The 23,395-nt window shown below is 42.0% G+C and overlaps 1 protein-coding gene across 1 annotated transcript in view; it reads left to right on the top strand.

Moving 5' to 3' along the window:
* Nucleotides 1-2,860: 2,860 nt before the first annotated feature.
* LOC128688152 (organic cation transporter protein) overlaps nt 2,861-23,395 on the top strand; it is a 655,980-nt gene continuing 635,445 nt past the window's right edge. Inside the window, exon 1 of the mRNA XM_070087495.1 lies at nt 2,861-2,914. The gene's annotated coding sequence lies outside the window, so the exon portion shown is untranslated. The remainder of the gene's footprint in view (nt 2,915-23,395) is intronic.

A 23,395-nucleotide genomic window follows, 5' to 3' on the forward strand; every position in this document is an offset into this window, starting at 1 on the left:
TGACATCACCTAACCTCACATCACCTTCCACACCATGCTCCGACTCTTCCAAAAAATCCTTCAGCACAGCCTCCAAAATCCCTTCTTGAGCTGAGTCTGTAGTACCTAACGGTCTGTCTGACAGCGATATTCCCTCCCCCCCGTTTCCACTGGTAGTGTAACACACGTCTCCAAAACCACCTCTGCTCTTTCGACCTCCTCACTCCATAGGCCCTTACCCCGGCTTTCCACTTCACCCGTCATAACGTCCACGGCTTCTAACTGCTTGTCTTCAGAAGCTTTCTCTTGACCCCTATGGCCCTGTCTCCTGGGGCATTGTGCCGCCATGTGCTCATAAGAGTCACATAAACGGCACGTCTTCCTCTGTCCCGCATAGTGTACAAAAACCTGTGTTCTATGGCTATGCAATGTTACATATGATGGTATCGGCCTCCTCAGGGTCATTTTCAGTGTGAAGGATCCTTCCGGCATCCCCTCGTAGGGGCCGTCCCTCCACATTCCCATGCTCGCCGAATGTACAGTCCCATAACCACTGAACACATCTTGTAGGCTGTATGCTGTTGCCTCAAAAGGTACATTCCATACCTTCACCCAAGTAAAATACTTAGACACATCATGCAAGCATACTTCCACTGCCGAATTAATACTCATCCTCCTTTCTTGAAATTCGTCGACGATGGTAGAGTAGAAGTCAGCCCTCATGAACTTCACGAAGACCCTTGACATTCCATTCAGTGCCACACCATACAACTCTTCATTGGGGATGCCATAACAGTCCCTGATAATGCTTGGCAGGAGAACGTTCACCGTGGCGCTACTTAAAGATCCTCTAACCAGCTCAATGCAGACAGTACTTACGCGCCGGTTCATTCGGTCATCCATCTTGGTGCTAATGCTGTTTTCCTCACCAGGTGGCGTGCAAGAGAAATTGTAGAAGCGTCCTCTCTTCCCGCAGGTCGAGAGACGAATGAATACTCAACCCCTGTCAGTTTGGGTTCAGGCCTAATAAAAATACGAATGATGCTATTATACACATGCTAGAACATATATACACTGGGGATCTTCACTGATTTACGTAAAGCTTTTGATACTGTTGACCATGATTTGCTCCACATTAAAATGTCGCACTGTGGTATAAGAGGGCACTCCCTCAACTACCTAAAGTCATACCTCAGCAACAGAAGCCAATATGTGTACACAAATGGAGCAAACTCTTCCGCACAGCCAATTACAGCTGGTGTCCCACAGGGAAGTGTCCATGGCCCTTTTCTCTCGTTTACTTAAACGACCTACCAAATGCATCTCAACTACTCAAACCCACACCATTTGTAGATGACACTACATACGTCTTCTCTCACCAAAGCCCAGTCATGCTAGCCAATACTGTAAATACCGAATTACAGAAAATATCTACCTGGATGATGACTAACAAACTTACTCTCAATATTGGCAAAACCTACTTCACTCAGTTTAGAAACAGAGCTACAGATGTCCCTCTTAACATAATGATAAACGGATCACCTATCACAAAGCTCACAGAGGGAAAATTCTTAGGAATCCACCTTGATAATAGACTCAAATTTCAAACACATGTACAACAAATTTCCAAGGCCGTAGGCATACTATCGAAGATACGGTATTTTGTTTCACAGTCAGCCCTCCTGGCCCTATATCACTCACTCATTTACCCCTATCTAACCTATGGAATTTGTGCATGGGGCTCAACAACAATAAACCATCTCAGACCACTAATCACCCAACAAAAGGCTGCAGTTAGAATGATAACAAATTTCCACTCCACGCAGCACACTCCACCAATATTAAAATTCTAAACCTATTCACCGTACAAAACATCCATACTTATTATTGTACCTACTACATACATAGAACACTTAACTCGGATATAAACCCTCCCTTCAAACGTCTCCTTGCCAACCTCAACAGAACACATGACCATAACACAAGGCACAGATCACTCTTTGATGTTCCTCGTGTCCATCTCACACTATGCAAAAACTCAATGCACATAAAAGGCCCTAAAATCTGGAATTCATTACCTGTGAATATAAAAGAAACATTGTTTATAAATTCAAGTCTCTTCTTAAAAATCACTTATTCACCCATAACTAAATAAATACTGAATAACTGTATCAAATAAATGTATAACCTGTGACCCTATCAAACTTTGTTTTTTTAATTACATTACCTAACAGAATACTCCATTTTACTGAATGCTCAGCAACTCAGCAATGACCATATGACCTGACTTTGAAATACTCATTTGTGCTTAATTGTTATTTGTTTACTATAATTTTACCACTGAATGTATCATTGCTTAGTTAATATTAAGTTAATTTTAAGCCTGCCCATAATGCTCTGCATACAAGGGACTTTTGGCATGTTACACTTAACCACGGTATTTCTTTGTACATCAATGTATCATGTACAAATTAAAAATAAATAAATAAATGTCCTCACCTTCATTGTTCCTCTTCAGTATAAGTAAAAGGCTTTGTATACGTCTTATATATGTTACAGTGATCACAAGAGAGAGAGACTACTTAAATAGTCTAGTCCAGACTTACATTCACACATGGTATCCCTTCAGTGAAGATCACCTTTATGCTGTTGAAGGGCTCTTGATTCAAGGAATTGAAGTTACCTTATACTTCCTCATACTGAACATAATTATTTCCCATAACCCAGACGGTGTATGACGTATAGATGTTTATCGCTACACCATGAATAAAAAAAATGTATAGTAATTGCACATAGCAAGTTTGTGTGTGCAGTACGATAATTTGGGCATGTATGAGGGTATAAAATGATTGCTGCAGCAAAGAACGTCAGTAATGGCGCCTCAGGGCTGCCGCTTCCAGGTTGTTTTTAATTCATCATTACTTGAAGTCCTCAGGTTGGTACTTTTATTTTCATTTATTTAGTTTATTATGGAAAAATATATACAGCTAATCGATACATGTTAATAAAAGAGAAATATAACTCTTAAAATGTTAACCTCTCAATTTTAGTTTCCTACAAATTTAATACATGTTATTAATAAGTGTATCCCTGAATGGAGACCTTCAAGACGTTGCCTGAAATTTTTTCTTCCTCTAACTTTTTCATATTATTTGCTCATAACTCGAGAACACCTCATCTAATCAGCTTCAAACTTTCAATACATGTGTACGGTCATGAGGACCACATTTTTGGAACAATGGCATATTCGCGTGCCTTGTAATCAAAGATATTGATCCCATTCCCAAGCATCCAAATCAGTTGGCACCCTCATCAAGATAGGTTAATGTCTACCTCACACAGCATTATATATAACATTCTCTAATCTATCCTTACCTCTCCTACCTCCTACCTCTCTGGGGATCTACTACAAATCACCTTATTTTATTTATTTTATGACTTTGCAAACAGTACATTGAGATTTTATATTTACAATAGTGGGTTGCAATGCAAAGAGAACCTCTATTATGCCTGGGCATTATGGGCCAACTTAACATTATTGGCTTACAGTCTACTTAATACTAAGGAGAAGTATATCATAGTTGTACAGTAGGATATTAATTATTTCATAGTTGTACAGTAGATTATTAATTATAAATGAATCAATATTTGTATAAGACAAAGATATATTTATATTCGAAAATGCTTTTTGTGAAAACAATGATTCAATTATATTCCTGTCAACAATGGATAAAAGGTTCAAAGTGATTGTTTCAGTTATGATGTGGAAGTACAGAGGTGAGTAAGTGTGTACTGAGTACTGAGCATTTAGTCTAGGGTGATTAAGTGGCTTTTGAGAAGTCTTAAATTGATTTTCAGACTGGGTTACTTTAATATCTTCTGGTAATGAATTCCATATTTTGGGGCCCTTTATGTGCCTAGTTTTTATACAGTGTGATATGGACACGAGGTATATCAAAAAGAGATCTGTGTCTTGTGTTGTGGTCATGTGTCCTGTTTAGGTTGGTGAGGAGAAGTTTGAGTGGTGGGTTTATATTTGCGTGTATTGTTCTGTGTATGTAGTAGGCACATGAATAAGTATGGATATTCTTAATGGTGAGCAGATTCAGACTTTTGAAAATTGGTGGAGTATGCTGGCGGGAGTGGGAATTTGTTATCATTCTTACTGCTGCCTTTTGCTGGGTTATTAGGGGTTTTAGGCAATTGGATGTTGTTGATCCCCATGCACAAATTCCATGTGTAAGATAAGGGTATATGAGTGTATGGTACAGTGCCAGGAGAGCTGATTATGGAATGTAGCACCTTATCTTTGATAGTATGCCTACAGTCTTGGAGATTTTCTTGGTGATTTGTTGTATGTGTGTCCGGAACTTAAGGCTACTGTCAAGGTGGATACCTAGGAATTTTCCCTCTGTGAGTCTTGTGACTGATGATCCATTTAGCATTATGTTAATTGGATCATTAGCAGCTTTGTTTCCAAACTGAATGAAATGGGTTTTATCAGTGTTCAGGGTAAGTTTGTTAATCATCATCCAGGCAGATATTTTCTGTAATTCAGCATTGACTGTGTTTGCTAGTATGACTGTGTTTGGGTGGGAAAAGATATATGTAGTGTCATCTGCAAATAATATGGGTTTGAGTAGCTGTGATGCATACGGTACATCATTGATGTAGATGAGAAAGAGGAGTGGTCCTAGGACACTTCCTTGTGGGACTCCTACTGTGATTGGTTGGGTGGAGGAGTTTGCATCATTTGCATACACATATTGAGTTCTGTTACTAAGGTATGATTTTAGGTAGTTGAGGGAGTGGCCTCTAATACCATAGTGCATTAATTTGGAGTACAGCAGCTCATGGTCGACTGTATCGAAAGCTTTACGTAAATCAATGAAAATGCCCAGCGGGACTTCTTTCTTTTCGATTGCGGTATATATTAGTTCTAGCATGTGTATGATAGCATCATTTGTGCTTTTATTATTCCTGAATCCAAACTGACAAGGGTTTAATATGTTGTGTGAGACGAGGTAGGAATAGATCCGTCTATGAATTAATTTTTCAAAGATTTTAGAGAGCAATGATAAGTTAGATATTGGTCTATAGTTATTCAAGTCAGCTTGGTCACCTCCTTTATGGATCGGAGTGACCCTCGCTGTTTTGAGGATTGTTGGGAAGGTAGATGATTCAGTGGATTTGTTAAAGAGTGTTGCAATAATTGGTGGCAATACTTGAGAAGCTTTTTTGTACATAAAAGCAGGCAAGTTATGTCTCATGCCTTGTTTTTAAGGGTGTTTATGATGGGCGTAACTTCTATGGGGTTGGTTGGAGCTAGGAATAGCGTATTTGGGTAGTTACCTATACCTGGAGGTTACCTGGTTACCTGGAGGTTATTCCGGGGATCAACGCCCCCGCGGCCCGGTCCATGACCAGGCCTCCCGATGGATCAGGGCCTGATCAACTAGGCTGTTACTGCTGGCCGCACGCAGTCCAACGTACGAGCCACAGCCCGGCTGATCCGGCACTGACTTTAGGTATCTGTCCAGCTCTCTCTTGAAGGCAGCCAGGGGTTTATTGGCAATTCCCTTAATGCTTGATGGGAGGCTGTTGAACAGTTTTGGGCCCCGGACACTTATGGTGTTTTCCCTTAGTGTACCAATGGCGCCCCTACTTTTTATTGGGGGCCTTTTGCATCGCCTGCCCAGTCTTTTACTTTCGTAGGGAGTGATTTCTGTGTGCAGATTTGGGACCATTCCTTCCAAGATTTTCCAAGTGTAGATTATGATATATCTCTCCCTCCTGTGTTCCAACGAGTACAAGTCAAGTGCTTCCAAGCGTTCCCAGTAGTTAAGGTGCTTGACAGAACTTATACGTGCAGTAAAGGATCTCTGTACACTCTCTAGATCTGCGATTTCACCTGCTTTGAATTGAGATGTTAATGTACAGCAGTATTCCAGCCTAGAGAGAACAAGTGATTTGAAAAGGATCATCATTGGCTTGGCATCTCTCGTTTTGAAAGTTCTCATTATCCATCCTATCATTTTCTTTGCACGTGTGATCGTGGCACTGTTGTGATCCTTGAAAGTGAGATCCTCAGACATTACTACTCCCAGGTCCCTTACATTATTTTTCCGCTCTGTTGTATGGCCGGAGTCTGTAGTATACTCTGTTCTAGTTATTATCTCCTCCAGTTTTCCATAACGGAGTAGTTGGAATTTGTCCTCATTGAACATCATATTGATTACCGTTGCCCACTGGAAAACTTTGTTTATATCTTCTTGGAGGTTAACCGCGTCCTCTGCAGATGACAGCCTCATGCAGATCCTAGTATCATCCGCAAAGGATGATACGGTGCTGTGGTGTATATCTCTGTCTATGTCTGATATGAGGATAAGGAATAAGATGGGGGCGAGTACTGTGCCTTGTGGAACAGAGCTCTTCACTATGGCAGCCTCCGATTTAACTCTGTTGACCACTACTCTTTGTGTTCGATTTGTTAGGAAGTTGAAGATCCATCTCCCCACTTTCCCAGTTATTCCTTTAGCACGTATTTTATGGGCTATTACGCCATGATCGCATTTGTCAAATGCTTTTGCAAAGTCTGTGTATATTACATCTGCATTCTGATTTTCTTCCAGTGCATCCAAGGCCATGTCATAGTGATCCAGTAGTTGTGAGAGGCAGGAGCGACCTGCCCTGAACCCATGTTGCCCTGGATTGTGCAGATTTTGGGAATCCAGGTGATTTGCAATCCTGCTTCTTAGCACTCTTTCAAAGATTTTTATGATGTGGGACGTCAGAACTATTGGTCTATAGTTCTTAGCTAATGCTTTGCTGCCACCTTTGTGGAGTGGGGCTGTATCCGTTGTTTTGAGTGACTGTGGAATTTCACCCATGTCCAAGCTCCTCCTCCATAGTGTACTTAGGGCACGCGAGAGGGGTTTCTTGCAGTTCTTAATGAAAACAGAGTTCCACGAGTCTGGGCCCGGGGCTGAGTGCATAGGCATGTTGTCAATGGCTTTTTCGAAATCTATCGGAGTTAGGGTAATGTCGGAAATCTGGCATACATTTATGGAGTTTTGAGGCTCATTCATGAAGAAATCATTTGGGTCGTCGATCCTCAGACCGATTAGTGGTTCACTAAACACAGAGTCGTACTGGGATTTCAATATTTCACTCATTTCCTTGTTGTCATCTGTGTAAGTCCCATCCTGTCTGAGTAAGGGCCCGATACTAGATGTGGTATTTGCCTTGTTTTTGGCATATGAAAAGAAATGTTTTGAATTTCTTTCAATTTCACTAATAGCTTTAAGCTCCTCCTGCCTCTCCTGGTTCCTGTAAGAGTCATTTAACTTAAGTTCGATAGTTTCCACTTCCCTGGTCAGCGCCTCCTTTCGTGTATCAGATATTCTAGCACTCCTGAGGAGCTCAGTGACTCTTCCTCGTCTTCTGTAGAGGGAGCGTCTTTTTCTCTCCAGTTTACTCCTGCTCTTCTTCTTTCTTAGGGGAATATGCCTAGAACCTGCTTCGTCTGATGGACGAGCGTTTGTGCTTGGTATTTTGTTTGCTAGATTTTTTCCTATGGTGGAGAAGAAAACATTAAGTCTGTTTGCTGTTTCGGTTGAAGTGAGTAGTGGTTCATCTGATTTTGTTAGTTTGATTGTTTTGTTTTTGGATAATTTTTTAGTTCCAAAAATTTCAGATAGATTTTTCCAGGTTTTTTTTCATATCAGCTTTGATGTTATGTAATCTATTTTCATAATACAATTTTTTGACCTTCTTATCAGGCTGGTAAGTGCTGACGAGTAACTTTTCAACTGTTCTCTAGTTATTTGACCCATTCTATACTGTTTTTCATATTTGTGCTTTGTGTTAATGGATTTGAGGATGCTTGGTGTTAGCCAGGGATTATTCAGTCTCTTTGCTGTGATCTGTTTAGTTTTTCTGGGGCAATGTCATTAAGCCATTAATGATTCAACAAAAACCTGTGGTACGAGATACTACCAGTTTAGTGCTATACAAAACTCTCCGAGATACTACCAGTTTAGTGCTATACAACACTCTCGGAGATACTACCAGTTTAGTGCTATACAACATTCTCCGAGATACTACCAGTTTAGTGCTATACAACACTCTCTGAGATACTACCAGTTTAGTGCTATACAACATTCTCCGAGATACTACCAGTTTAGTGCTATACAAAACTCTCCGAGATACTACCAGTTTAGTGCTATACAACATTCTCCGAGATACTACCAGTTTAGTGCTATACAACACTCTCCGAGACACTACCAGTTTAGTGCTATACAACACTCTCCGAGATACTACCAGTTTAGTGCTATACAACACTCTCCGAGATACTACCAGTTTAGTGCTATACAACACTCTCCGAGATACTACCAGTTTAGTGCTATACAACACTCTCCTAGATACTACCAGTTTAGTGCTATACAACACTCTCCGAGATACTACCAGTTTAGTGCTATACAACACTCCGAGATACTACCAGTTTAGTGCTATACAACATTCTCCGAGATACTACCAGTTTAGTGCTATACAACATTCTCCGAGATACTACCAGTTTAGTGCTATACAACATTCTCCGAGATACTACCAGTTTAGTGCTATACAACATTCTCCGAGATACTACCAGTTTAGTGCTATACAACATTCTCCGAGACACTACCCAGTTTAGTGCTATAAACACTCTCCGAGATACTACCAGTTTAGTGCTATACAACACTCTCCGAGACACTACCAGTTTAGTGCTATACAACATTCTCCGAGATACTACCAGTTTAGTGCTATACAACATTCTCCGAGATACTACCAGTTTAGTGCTATACAACACTCCGAGACACTACCAGTTTAGTGCTATACAACATTCTCCGAGATACTACCAGTTTAGTGCTATACAACACTCTCCGAGATACTACCAGTTTAGTGCTATACAAAACTCCGAGATACTACCAGTTTAGTTCTATACAAAACTCTCCGAGATACTACCAGTTTAGTGCTATACAACACTCTCTGAGGAACTACCAGTTTAGTGCTATACAACACTCTCCGAGACACTACCCAGTTTAGTGCTATACAACACTCTCCGAGATACTACCAGTTTAGTGCTATACAACACTCTCCGAGATACTACCAGTTTAGTGCTATACAACATTCTCCGAGATACTACCAGTTTAGTGCTATACAACATTCTCCGAGATACTACCCAGTTTAGTGCTATACAACACTCTCCGAGATACTACCAGTTTAGTGCTATACAACACTCTCCGAGACACTACCCAGTTTAGTGCTATACAACACTCTCCGAGATACTACCAGTTTAGTGCTATACAACACTCCGAGATACTACCAGTTTAGTGCTATATAACACTCTCCGAGATACTACCAGTTTAGTGCTACACAACACTCTCTGAGATACTACCAGTTTAGTGCTATACAACACTCCGAGATACTACCAGTTTAGTGCTATACAACACTCTACGAGATACTACCAGTTTAGTGCTATACAACACTCTCTGAGATACTACCAGTTTAGTGCTATACAACACTCTCCGAGATACTACCAGTTTAGTGCTATACAACATTCTCCGAGATACTACCCAGTTTAGTGCTACACAACACTCTCCAAGACACTACCAGTTTAGTGCTACACAAAACTCTCCGAGATACTACCAGTTTAGTGCTACACAACACTCTCCAAGACACTACCAGTTTAGTGCTATACAACATTCTCCGAGATACTACCAGTTTAGTGCTATACAACACTCTCCGAGACACTACCCAGTTTAGTGCTATACAACACTCTCCGAGATACTACCAGTTTAGTGCTATACAACACTCTCCGAGACACTACCAGTTTAGTGCTATACAACACTCTCCTAGATACTACCAGTTTAGTGCTATACAACACTCTCCGAGATACTACCAGTTTAGTGCTATACAACACTCTCCGAGACACTACCCAGTTTAGTGCTATACAACACTCTCCGAGACACTACCCAGTTTAGTGCTATGCAACATTCTCCGAGATACTACCAGTTTAGTGCTATACAACACTCTCGGAGACACTACCCAGTTTAGTGCTATACAACACTCTACGAGATACTACCAGTTTAGTGCTATACAACATTCTCCGAGATACTACCAGTTTAGTGCTATACAACATTCTCCGAGATACTACCAGTTTAGTGCTATACAACATTCTCCGAGATACTACCAGTTTAGTGCTATACAACACTCTCCGAGATACTACCAGTTTAGTGCTATACAACACTCTCCGAGATACTACCAGTTTAGTGCTATACATCACTCTCCGAGACACTACCAGTTTAGTGCTATACAACATTCTCCGAGATACTACCAGTTTAGTGCTATACAACATTCTCCGAGATACTACCAGTTTAGTGCTATACAACATTCTCCGAGATACTACCAGTTTAGTGCTATACAACACTCTCCGAGATACTACCAGTTTAGTGCTATACAACACTCCGAGATACTACCAGTTTAGTGCTATACAACACTCTCCGAGATACTACCAGTTTAGTGCTATACAACACTCTCCGAGATACTACCAGTTTAGTGCTACACAACACTCTCTGAGATACTACCAGTTTAGTGCAATACAACACTCCGAGATACTACCAGTTTAGTGCTATACAACACTCTACGAGATACTACCAGTTTAGTGCTATACAACACTCTCTGAGATACTACCAGTTTAGTGCTATACATCACTCTCCGAGATACTACCAGTTTAGTGCTATACAACATTCTCCGAGACACTACCCAGTTTAGTGCTACACAACACTCTCCAAGACACTACCAGTTTAGTGCTATACAACACTCCGAGATACTACCAGTTTAGCACTATACAACACTCTCCGAGATACTACCAGTTTAGCACTATACAACACTCTCCGAGATACTACCAGTTTAGTGCTATACAACACTCTCCGAGACACTACCCAGTTTAGTGCTATACAACACTCTCCGAGATACTACCAGTTTAGTGCTATACAACACTCTCCGAGATACTACCAGTTTAGTGCTATACAACATTCTCCGAGATACTACCAGTTTAGTGCTATACAACATTCTCCGAGATACTACCAGTTTAGTGTTATACAACACTCTCCGAGATACTACCCAGTTTAGTGCTATACAACACTCTCCGAGATACTACCAGTTTAGTGCTATACAACACTCTCCGAGATACTACCCAGTTTAGTGCTATACAACACTCTCCGAGATACTACCAGTTTAGTGCTATACAACACTCTCCGAGATTCTACCAGTTTAGTGCTATACAACACTCTACTAGATACTACCAGTTTAGTGCTATACAATATTCTCCGAGATACTACCAGTTTAGTGCTATACAACATTCTCCGAGATACTACCAGTTTAGTGCTATACAACACTCTCCGAGATACTACCAGTTTAGTGCTATACAACACTCTCCGAGATACTACCAGTTTAGTGCTATACAACACTCTCCGAGATACTACCAGTTTAGTGCTATACAACACTCTCCTAGATACTACCAGTTTAGTGCTATACAACACTCTCCGAGACACTACCAGTTTAGTGCTATACAACACTCTCCGAGATACTACCAGTTTAGTGCTATACAACACTCCGAGATACTACCAGTTTAGTGCTATACAACATTCTCCGAGACACTACCAGTTTAGTGCTATACAACACTCTCCGAGATACTACCAGTTTAGTGCTATACAACACTCTCCGAGATACTACCAGTTTAGTGCTATACAACACTCTCCGAGATACTACCAGTTTAGTGCTATACAACATTCTCCGAGATACTACCAGTTTAGTGCTATACAACACTCTCTGAGATACTACCAGTTTAGTGCTATACAACACTCTCCGAGATACTACCAGTTTAGTGCTATACAACACTCTCCGAGATACTACCAGTTTAGTGCTATACAACACTCTCTGAGATACTACCAGTTTAGTGCTATACAACACTCTCCTAGATACTACCCAGTTTAGTGCTATACAACATTCTCCGAGATACTACCAGTTTAGTGCTATACAACACTCTCCGAGATACTACCAGTTTAGTGCTATACAACACTCTCCGAGATACTACCAGTTTAGTGCTATACAACACTCTCTGAGATACTACCAGTTTAGTGCTATACAACACTCTCCGAGATACTACCCAGTTTAGTGCTATACAACACTCTCCGAGATACTACCAGTTTAGTGCTATACAAAACTCCGAGATACTACCAATTTAGTGCTATACAACACTCCGAGACATTACCCAGTCTAGTGCTATACAACACTCTCCGAGATACTACCAGTTTAGTGCTATACAACACTCTACGAGATACTACCAGTTTAGTGCTATACAACACTCTCCGAGACATTACCCAGTCTAGTGCTATACAACACTCTCCGAGACACTACCCAGTTTAGTGCTATACAACACTCTACGAGATACTACCAGTTTAGTGCTATACAACATTCTCCGAGATACTACCAGTTTAGTGCTATACAACATTCTTCGAGATACTACCAGTTTAGTGCTATACAACATTCTCTGAGATACTACCAGTTTAGTGCTATACAACACTCTCCGAGACACTACCCAGTTTAGTGCTATACAACATTCTCCGAGATACTACCAGTTTAGTGCTATACAACATTCTCCGAGATACTACCAGTTTAGTGCTATACAACATTCTCCGAGATACTACCAGTTTAGTGCTATACAACACTCTCCGAGATACTACCAGTTTAGTGCTATACAACATTCTCCGAGATACTACCAGTTTAGTGCTATACAACATTCTCCGAGATACTACCAGTTTAGTGCTATACAACATTCTCCGAGATACTACCAGTTTAGTGCTATACAACATTCTCCGAGATACTACCAGTTTAGTGCTATACAACACTCTCCGAGATACTACCAGTTTAGTGCTATACAACATTCTCCGAGATACTACCAGTTTAGTGCTATACAACATTCTCCGAGATAATACCAGTTTAGTGCTATACAACACTCTCCGAGATACTACCAGTTTAGTGCTATACAACATTCTCCGAGATACTACCAGTTTAGTGCTATACAACATTCTCCGAGATACTACCAGTTTAGTGCTATACAACATTCTCCGAGATACTACCAGTTTAGTGCTATACAACATTTTCCGAGATACTACCAGTTTAGTGCTATACAACACTCTCCGAGATACTACCAGTTTAGTGCTATACAACACTCTCTGAGATACTACCAGTTTAGTGCTATACAACATTCTCCGAGATACTACCAGTTTAGTGCTATACAACATTCTCCGAGATACTACCAGTTTAGTGCTATACAACACTCTCCGAGATACTACCAGTTTGACTCAAGAAATCGTAATGACACGATTGCAAACAAACCATACCCCCGGCCGGGATTGAACCCGCGGTCATGTGGCTAACGCGACGGGCTGGAGTTTTGAGACTCTATGACCACGGGTTCAATCCCGACCGGGGGTATGGTTTGTTTGCAATCGTGTCATTACGATTTCTTGAGTCATGTTGACGGCAGTGAAGGGACTTGAGCTAGAGTTCGTCACGGCCACGCTAGCTGGAGATTCGTCTGTAAAAACTTGCATTTGTGGTCACAGAGGTGCCTGTGCTAACCTTCCTATGGTGTAGAAATATACCTAGTTGGATGAATCTTATTGTGGCTAGCTGGTCTAGTGGCTAACGCGACGGGCTGGAGTTTTGAGACACTATGACCGCGGGTTCAATCCCGGCCGGGGGTATGGTTTTTTTACTACCAGTTTAGTGCTATACAAAACTCTCCGAGACACTACCAGTTTAGTGCTACACAACACTCTCCGAGACACTACCAGTTTAGTGCTATACAACACTCTCTGAGATACTACCAGTTTAGTGCTACACAACACTCTCCGAGACACTACCAGTTTAGTGCTATACAACATTCTCCGAGATACTACCAGTTTAGTGCTATACAACATTCTCCGAGACACTACCCAGTTTAGTGCTATACAACATTCTCCGAGATACTACCAGTTTAGTGGTATACAACATTCTCCGAGATACTACCAGTTTAGTGCTATACAAAACTCTCCGAGATACTACCAGTTTAGTGCTATACAAAACTCTCCGAGATACTACCAGTTTAGTGCTATACAACACTCTCCGAGATACTACCAGTTTAGTGCTATACAACACTCTCTGAGATACTACCAGTTTAGTGCTATACAACACTCTCCGAGACACTACCCAGTTTAGTGCTATAAACACTCTCCGAGATACTACCAGTTTAGTGTTATACAAAACTCCGAGATACTACCAGTTTAGTTCTATACAAAACTCTCCGAGATACTACCAGTTTAGTGCTATACAACACTCTCTGAGGTACTACCAGTCTAGTGCTATACAACACTCTCTGAGGTACTACCAGTTTAGTGCTATACAACACTCTCCGAGACACTACCCAGTTTAGTGCTATACAACACTCTCCGAGATACTACCAGTTTAGTGCTATACAACACTTTCCGAGATACTACCAGTTTAGTGCTATACAACACTCTCCGAGATACTACCAGTTTAGTGCTATACAACACTCCGAGATACTACCAGTTTAGTGCTATACAACACTCTCCGAGATACTACCAGTTTAGTGCTATACAACATTCTCCGAGATACTACCAGTTTAGTGCTATACAACACTCTCCGAGATACTACCCAGTTTAGTGCTATACAACACTCTCCGAGATACTACCAGTTTAGTGCTATACAACACTCTCCGAGACACTACCCAGTTTAGTGCTATACAACACTCTCCGAGATACTACCAGTTTAGTGCTATACAACATTCTCGGAGATACTACCAGTTTAGTGCTATACAACACTCTCCGAGACACTACCCAGTTTAGTGCTATACAACACTCTCCGAGATACTACCAGTTTAGTGCTATACAACACTCTCCGAGACACTACCCAGTTTAGTGCTATACAACACTTTCCGAGACACTACCCAGTTTAGTGCTATACAACATTCTCCGAGATACTACCAGTTTAGTGCTATACAACACTCTCCGAGACACTACCCAGTTTAGTGCTATACAACACTCTCCGAGACACTACCCAGTTTAGTGCTATACAACATTCTCCGAGATACTACCAGTTTAGTGCTATACAACACTCTCCGAGACACTACCCAGTTTAGTGCTATACAACACTCTACGAGATACTACCAGTTTAGTGCTATACAACATTCTCCGAGATACTACCAGTTTAGTGCTATACAACATTCTCCGAGATACTACCAGTTTAGTGCTATACAACATTCTCCGAGATACTACCAGTTTAGTGCTATACAACACTCTCCGAGATACTACCAGTTTAGTGCTATACAACACTCTCCGAGATACTACCAGTTTAGTGCTATACAACACTCTCCGAGACACTACCCAGTTTAGTGCTATACAACACTCTCCGAGATACTACCAGTTTAGTGCTATACAGCACTCTCCGAGATACTACCAGTTTAGTGCTATACAACACTCTCTGAGATACTACCAGTTTAGTGCTATACAACACTCTCCGAGATACTACCAGTTTAGTGCTATACAACATTCTCCGAGACACTGCCCAGTTTAGTGCTACACAACACTCTCCAAGACACTACCAGTTTAGTGCTACACAAAACTCTCCGAGATACTACCAGTTTAGCACTATACAACACTCTCCGAGATACTACCAGTTTAGTGCTATACAACACTCTCCGAGATACTACCAGTTTAGCACTATACAACATTCTCCGAGATACTACCAGTTTAGTGCTATACAACATTCTCCGAGACACTGCCCAGTTTAGTGCTACACAACACTCTCCAAGACACTACCAGTTTAGTGCTACACAAAACTCTCCGAGATACTACCAGTTTAGCACTATACAACACTCTCCGAGATACTACCAGTTTAGTGCTATACAACACTCTCCGAGATACTACCAGTTTAGCACTATACAACATTCTCCGAGATACTACCAGTTTAGTGCTATACAACACTCCGAGATACTACCAGTTTAGTGCTATACAACACTCTACGAGATGCTACCAGTTTAGTGCTATACAACACTCTCTGAGATACTACCAGTTTAGTGCTATACAACACTCTCCGAGATACTACCAGTTTAGTGCTATACAACACTCCGAGATACTACCAGTTTAGCGCTATACAACATTCTCCGAGATACTACCCAGTTTAGTGCTACACAACACTCTCCAAGACACTACCAGTTTAGTGCTACACAAAACTCTCCGAGATACTACCAGTTTAGTGCTATACAACATTCTCCGAGATACTACCAGTTTAGTGCTATACAACATTCTCCGAGATACTACCAGTTTAGCACTATACAACATTCTCCGAGATACTACCAGTTTAGTGCTATACAACATTCTCCGAGATACTACCAGTTTAGCACTATACAACATTCTCCGAGATACTACCAGTTTAGTGCTATACAACACTCTCTGAGATACTACCAGTTTAGTGCTATACAACACTCTCTGAGATACTACCAGTTTAGTGTTATACAACACTCTCCGAGATACTACCCAGTTTAGTGCTATACAACACTCTCCGAGATACTACCAGTTTAGTGCTATACAACACTCTCCGAGATACTACCCAGTTTAGTGCTATACAACACTCTCCGAGATACTACCAGTTTAGTGCTATACAACACTCTCCGAGATACTACCAGTTTAGTGCTATACAACATTCTCCGAGATACTACCAGTTTAGTGCTATACAACACTCTGAGATACTACCAGTTTAGTGCTATACAACACTCTCCGAGATACTACCCAGTTTAGTGCTATACAACACTCTCCGAGATACTACCAGTTTAGTGCTATACAAAACTCCGAGATACTACCAATTTAGTGCTATACAAAACTCCGAGATACTACCAGTTTAGTGCTATACAACACTCTCCGAGATACTACCAGTTTAGTGCTATACAACACTCTCCGAGATACTACCAGTTTAGTGCTATACAACACTCTCCGAGACATTACCCAGTCTAGTGCTATACAACACTCTCCGAGATACTACCAGTTTAGTGCTATACAACACTCTTCGAGATACTACCAGTTTAGTGCTATACAACACTCTCCGAGACATTACCCAGTCTAGTGCTATACAACACTCTCCGAGACACTACCCAGTTTAGTGCTATACAACACTCTACGAGATACTACCAGTCTAGTGCTATACAACATTCTCCGAGATACTACCAGTTTAGTGCTATACAACATTCTTCGAGATACTACCAGTTTAGTGCTATACAACACTCTCCGAGACACTACCCAGTTTAGTGCTATACAACATTCTCCGAGATACTACCAGTTTAGTGCTATACAACATTCTCCGAGATACTACCAGTTTAGTGCTATACAACATTCTCCGAGATACCACCAGTTTAGTGCTATACAACATTCTCCGAGACACTACCAGTTTAGTGTTATACAACACTCTCCTAGATACTACCAGTTTAGTGCTATACAACACTCTCCGAGATACTACCAGTTTAGTGCTATACAACACTCCGAGATACTACCAGTTTAGTGCTATACAACACTCCGAGATACTACCAGTTTAGTGCTATACAACACTCTCCGAGACACTACCCAATTATTATTTATATTTAAAAGTTACAAACAGGTAGAAATCTTGACTATGTAAAAACAGTTACAATAAGAGAAGATATACCATGGGAGAGATAAAATTAATTATTTTCATACAAGAAATCACTCTCCTCTCTTTCTGTAGCCTCATTCATGGGTACATTTTGGCTCTCTTCTTGAACTGGTTCATGCTATGACAGGCTTTGACATGTGCAGGCAGTCTATTCCACTCTTTTATTGCTGAACAGAAAAATGTCTTTGAAGCCTGACCACTGACTCCAGGTACTGCAGAGTTGTTCTTCCTTTCCCCTAGTTTTGTAATTGCATTGGTTCACGGACTTAACAAAATTGGCAATAAGATATTGTGGACACTGGTTGTGAGCAATTTTATGGACGTAATTTAGCTTTAGTTGATTTACTCTGTCTTCAACATTCATGTCCAGTTGTTGTAATTCATTCTGGCCTACATGCTCTCGTGGACCCAGGTCCAGAATGAATCTCACCTTTTGTTCTGGGTGTTTTGTAACCTATATATTTCATTTTTTTTTTTGTTAAAGCAGAGTACCATGAAGAGGAAGTGTAGTCTATAATACATTGTATGAGAGCTAGTCATAGGGTCCTGCGAGCCCCAGAAGATAGATACTGCGCCTGTCTGTAGAGGAACGTAGTCTGGCATTCGCTTTCTTTACAACATTGTTCCCTATTAGTTCTCCTGACAAGCTTGGGACAAAAGGGATTCCCAGATTTTTCACTGAATGTACTGTAATAATACGTTCCCCATTACTACTGGACATTAAAAGTATTTACCTTTTTCAATTTGTGTTTCGTGTGGCTTCCGTTTTCCCGAGGTGTAGTGATAGTTTGTTATCTGCCAACCATTTACCGCAGTACTCTAGTTCTAGTGATAGTACATTAGCAATGTCTTGTGGGTTTTTAACTAATACTAACAGAGCACTATCATCTGCGTATGGTAGAAGCCTGCATTTGACACTGATAGGCATGTCGTTAAGCTGGTGGGAGACTTGGACCTGCTTCGCATGGGCCAGTAGGCCTGCTGCAGTGTTTCTTCATTTTTATGTTCTTGTTGATACTGATAGACATGTCGTTCACATAGCACAGTAGTAGCAAAGAGCCCAGGATACTTTCTTGAGGAACCCACATGTTATCGGTATGGGTTCTGATTCTGTGTTGCTAAGCTTGACAGTTTGTTTCCTGTTGCTCAGGTAGGACTTAACCATTCACAAAACTTATGCCGATAGCTTGTAGTTTCTTACATAATATATTGTGGTTGACTGTATCGAAAACCTTTTGCAAGTCTAAGGTCACCATTCCTATGAAATTCCTTAGTGACATTTCAGTTCTCAGGAAGTTCATCATATTAATGAAGGAACTGTCTGTTGACTGAGAACTAAAACCTGACTGGTAACTATGGAGAATGTTTTTATCATTAAGATACTTAACTACTTGACAGTACATCGCCTACTCTAGAATTTTGGACATCACAATCAGATCTGCTATTTTTCTTGAAGATTGGAATTACTCTGACCTGTTGAATCCTTCTGGGACAGTATTTGTGACTATGAACAAATATATTATGTGCGGAGTGGGAATTGGCAATTCAGAGGCACCATCTTTTAGGAACTTAGGAGGGATGTTATCGAGACCGTTGCTCTTAGTTGGGTTTAATATACTTAGTTCTTTACGTACGAAGCCATAAGATACACCTACTAGTTGACAACTGTTCGGGGTAACGCCCTTATTGATGTAATATGTTTTAAATTTATCAAAGTCTATTTTAAAGGAATCTGATGCAACTGGCAGTTTACTTACTAGTGTTGATGCCACAGAAGTGTAGTATGAATTAAAACAATTAGGTACTTTAGTTGTCTTGTGGTATACCTCGTTATTAATATTTAACACTATGTTAGATCTAACTGTGGGTTTATGGTTATACCCCAACTGTTTCAGCTGTTGCCAGAGCTTTCTGGGGTTATTTTTGTACTCTTCGATTTTTTAGCTCCTTTGGTGAGTCTCTGTGCTCTGTTCCTAATTCTCTGGAATTCATTTAGTGCTGCAATATCCTGTCTGTTTGCCTTAAATCCTTTTAACAACTGGTCCTCGTATTTCATATTATCTAATATCTCAGTATTCATCCAGGGTTCAGTTCTTCGTTTAATCCTAACCTCTTTAACTGGTACAATATTATCAAGGATGGTAGTGAACATTGTTTTGAATTTTTCCCAGGCATCGTTTACGTCCGTGCAACTTGTTATCTGTGTCCAGAGTTCATTACCTTTGTAACTTGTACAGCTATCAAAACTTTGGGGTCCAGTCCCTGGACCCATTATGTACCTCTGTAATCTTTTGACTACCCCCCCACAGGATGGGTATGGGGTGACTACCGCCCACAGGATGGGTATGGGGTGACTACCGCCCACAGGATGGGTATGGGGTGACTACCGTCCACAGGATGGGTATGGGGTGACTACCGCCCACAGGATGGGTATGGGGTGACTACCGCCCACAGGATGGGTATGGGGTGACTACCGCCCACAGGATGGGTATGGGGTGACTACTGCCCACAGGATGGGTATGGGGTGACTACCGCCCACAGGATGGGTATGGGGTGACTGCCGTCCACAGGATGGGTATGGGGTGACTACCACCCACAGGATGGGAATGGGGTGACTACCGCCCACAGGATGGGTATGAGGTGGCTACCGTCCACAGGATGGGTATGGGGTGACTACCGCTCACAGGATGGGTATGGGGTGACTACCGTCCACAGGATGGGTATGGGGTGACTGCCACCCACAGGATGGGTATGGGGTGACTACCGCCCACAGGATGGGTATGGGGTGACTACCGTCCACAGGATGGGCATGGGGTGACTACCGCCCACAGGATGGGTATGGGGGTGACTACCACCCACAGGATGGGTATGGGGTGACTACCGCCCACAGGATGGGTATGGGGTGACTACCACCCACAGGATGGGTATGGGGTGACTACCGCCCACAGGGTGGGTATGGGGTGACTACCGCCCACAGGATGGGTATGGGGTGACTACCGTCCACAGGATGGGTATGGGGTGACTACCTCCCACAGGATGGGTATGGGGTGACTACCGCCCACAGGATAGGTATGGAATGACTACCGCCCACAGGATGGGTATGGGGTGACTATCACCCACAGGATGGGTATGGGGTGACTACCGCCCACAGGATGGGTATGGGGTGACTACCGCCCACAGGATGGGTATGGGGTGACTACCGCCCACAGGATGGGTATGGAGTTTACCTGGAGTTTACATGGAGTTCCGGGGGTCAACGCCCCCGCGGCCAGGTCTGTGACCAGGCCTCCTGGTGGATCAGAGCCTGATCAACCAGGCTGTTGCTGCTGGCTGCACGCAAACCAACGTACGAGCCACAGCCCGGCTGGTCAGGAACCGACTTTAGGTGCTTGTCCAGTGCCAGCTTGAAGACTGCCAGGGGTCTGTTGGTAATCCCCCTTATGTATGCTGGGAGGCAGTTGAACAGTCTCGGGCTCCTAACACTAATTGTATGGTCTCTTAACGTGCTAGTGACACCCCTGCTTTTCATTGGGGGGGATGTTGCATCGTCTGCCAAGTCTTTTGCTTTCGTAGTGAGTGATTTTCGTGTGCAAGTTCGGTACTAGTCCCTCTTAGATTTTCCAGGTGTATATAATCATGTATCTCTCCCGCTTGCATTCCAGGGAATACAGTTTTAGGAACCTCAAGCGCTCCCAGTAATTGAGGTGTTTTATCTCCGTTATGCGCGCCGTGAAGGTCCTCTGTACATTTTCTAGGTCAGCAATTTCACCTGCCTTGAAAGGTGCTGTTAGTGTGCAGCAATATTCCAGCCTAGATAGAACAAGTGACCTGAAGAGTGTCATCATGGGCTTGGCCTCCCTAGTTTTGAAGGTTCTCATTATCCATCCTGTCATTTTTCTAGTAGATGCGATTGATACAATGTTATGGTCCTTGAAGGTGAGATCCTCCGACATGATCACTCCCAGGTCTTTGACGTTGGTGTTTCGCTATATTTTGTGGCCAGAATTTGTTTTGTACTCTGATGAAGATTTAATTTCCTCGTGTTTACCATATCGGAGTAATTGAAATTTCTCATCGTTGAACTTCATATTGTTTTCTGCAGCCCACTGAAAGATTCGGTTGATGTCCGCCTGGAGCCTTGCAGTGTCTGCAATGGAAGACACTGTCATGCAGATTCGGGTGTCATCTGCAAAGGAAGACACGGTGCTGTGGCTGACATCCTTGTCTATGTCGGATATGAGGATGAGGAACAAGATGGGAGCGAGTACTGTGCCTTGTGGAACAGAGCTTTTCACCGTAGCTGCCTCGGACTTTACTCTGTTGACGACTACTCTGTGTTCTGTTAGTGAGGAAATTATAGATCCAGCGACCGACCTGTCCTGTTATTCCTTTAGCACGCATTTTGTGCGCTGTTACGCCATGGTCACACTTGTCGAAGGCTTTTGCAAAGTCTGTATATATTACATCTGCATTCTTTTTATCTTCTAGTGCATTTAGGACCTTGTCGTAGTGATCCAATAGTTGAGACAGACAGGAGCGACCTGTTCTAAACCCATGTTGCCCTGGGTTGTGTAACTGATGGGTTTCTAGATGGGTGGTGATCTTGCTTCTTAGGACCCTTTCAAAGATTTTTATGATATGGGATGTTAGTGCTATCGGTCTGTAGTTCTTTGCTGTTGCTTTACTGCCCCATTTGTGGAGTGGGGCTATGTCTGTTGTTTTTAGTAACTGGGGGACGACCCCCGTGTCCATGCTCCCTCTCCATAGGATGGAAAAGGCTCGTGATAGGGGCTTCTTGCAGTTCTTGTTGAACACGGAGTTCCATGAGTCTGGCCCTGGGGCAGAGTGCATGGGCATGTCATTTATCGCCCGTTCGAAGTCATTTGGCGTCAGGATAACATCGGATAGGCTTGTGTTAACCAAATTTTGTGGCTCTCTCATAAAAAATGAATTTTGATCTTCGACTCTCAGTCTGGTTAGCGGCTTGCTAAAAACTGAGTCATATTGGGACTTGAGTAGCTCACTCATTTCCTTGCTGTCATCTGTGTAGGACCCATCTTGTTTAAGTAGGGGCCCAATACTGGACGTTGTTCTCGACTTTGATTTGGCATAGGAGAAGAAATACTTTTGGTTTCTTTCGATTTCATTTATGGCTTTTAGTTCTTCCCGCGATTCCTGTCTCCTATAAGATTCCTGTAGCTTGAGTTCGATGCTTGATATTTCTCTGACTAGTGTCTCCCTACGCATTTCAGATATATTGACCTCTTTTAGCCGCTCTGTTATTCTTTTCCGTCGCCTGTAAAGGGAGCGCCTGTCTCTTTCTATTTTACATCTACTCCTCCTTTTTCTTAGAGGAATAAACCTTGTGCATACATCGAGTGCCACCAAGTTAATCTGTTCTAGGCATAAGTTGGGGTCTGTGTTGCTTAGTATATCTTCCCAGCTTATATCGGTTAGGACTTGGTTTACTTGGTCCCACTTTATGTTTTTGTTATTGAAGTTGAATTTGGTGAATGCTCCCTCGTGACTAGTCTCATTATGTCGGTCTGGGGCTCCACGCATACATGTCTGAACCTCAGTTATGTTGTGATCTGAGTATATTGTTTTTGATATGGTGACATTTCTTATCAGA

Source organism: Cherax quadricarinatus, chromosome 2, assembly GCF_038502225.1.
Source record: "Cherax quadricarinatus isolate ZL_2023a chromosome 2, ASM3850222v1, whole genome shotgun sequence".
NCBI classification, from domain to species: Eukaryota; Metazoa; Arthropoda; class Malacostraca; order Decapoda; family Parastacidae; genus Cherax; species Cherax quadricarinatus.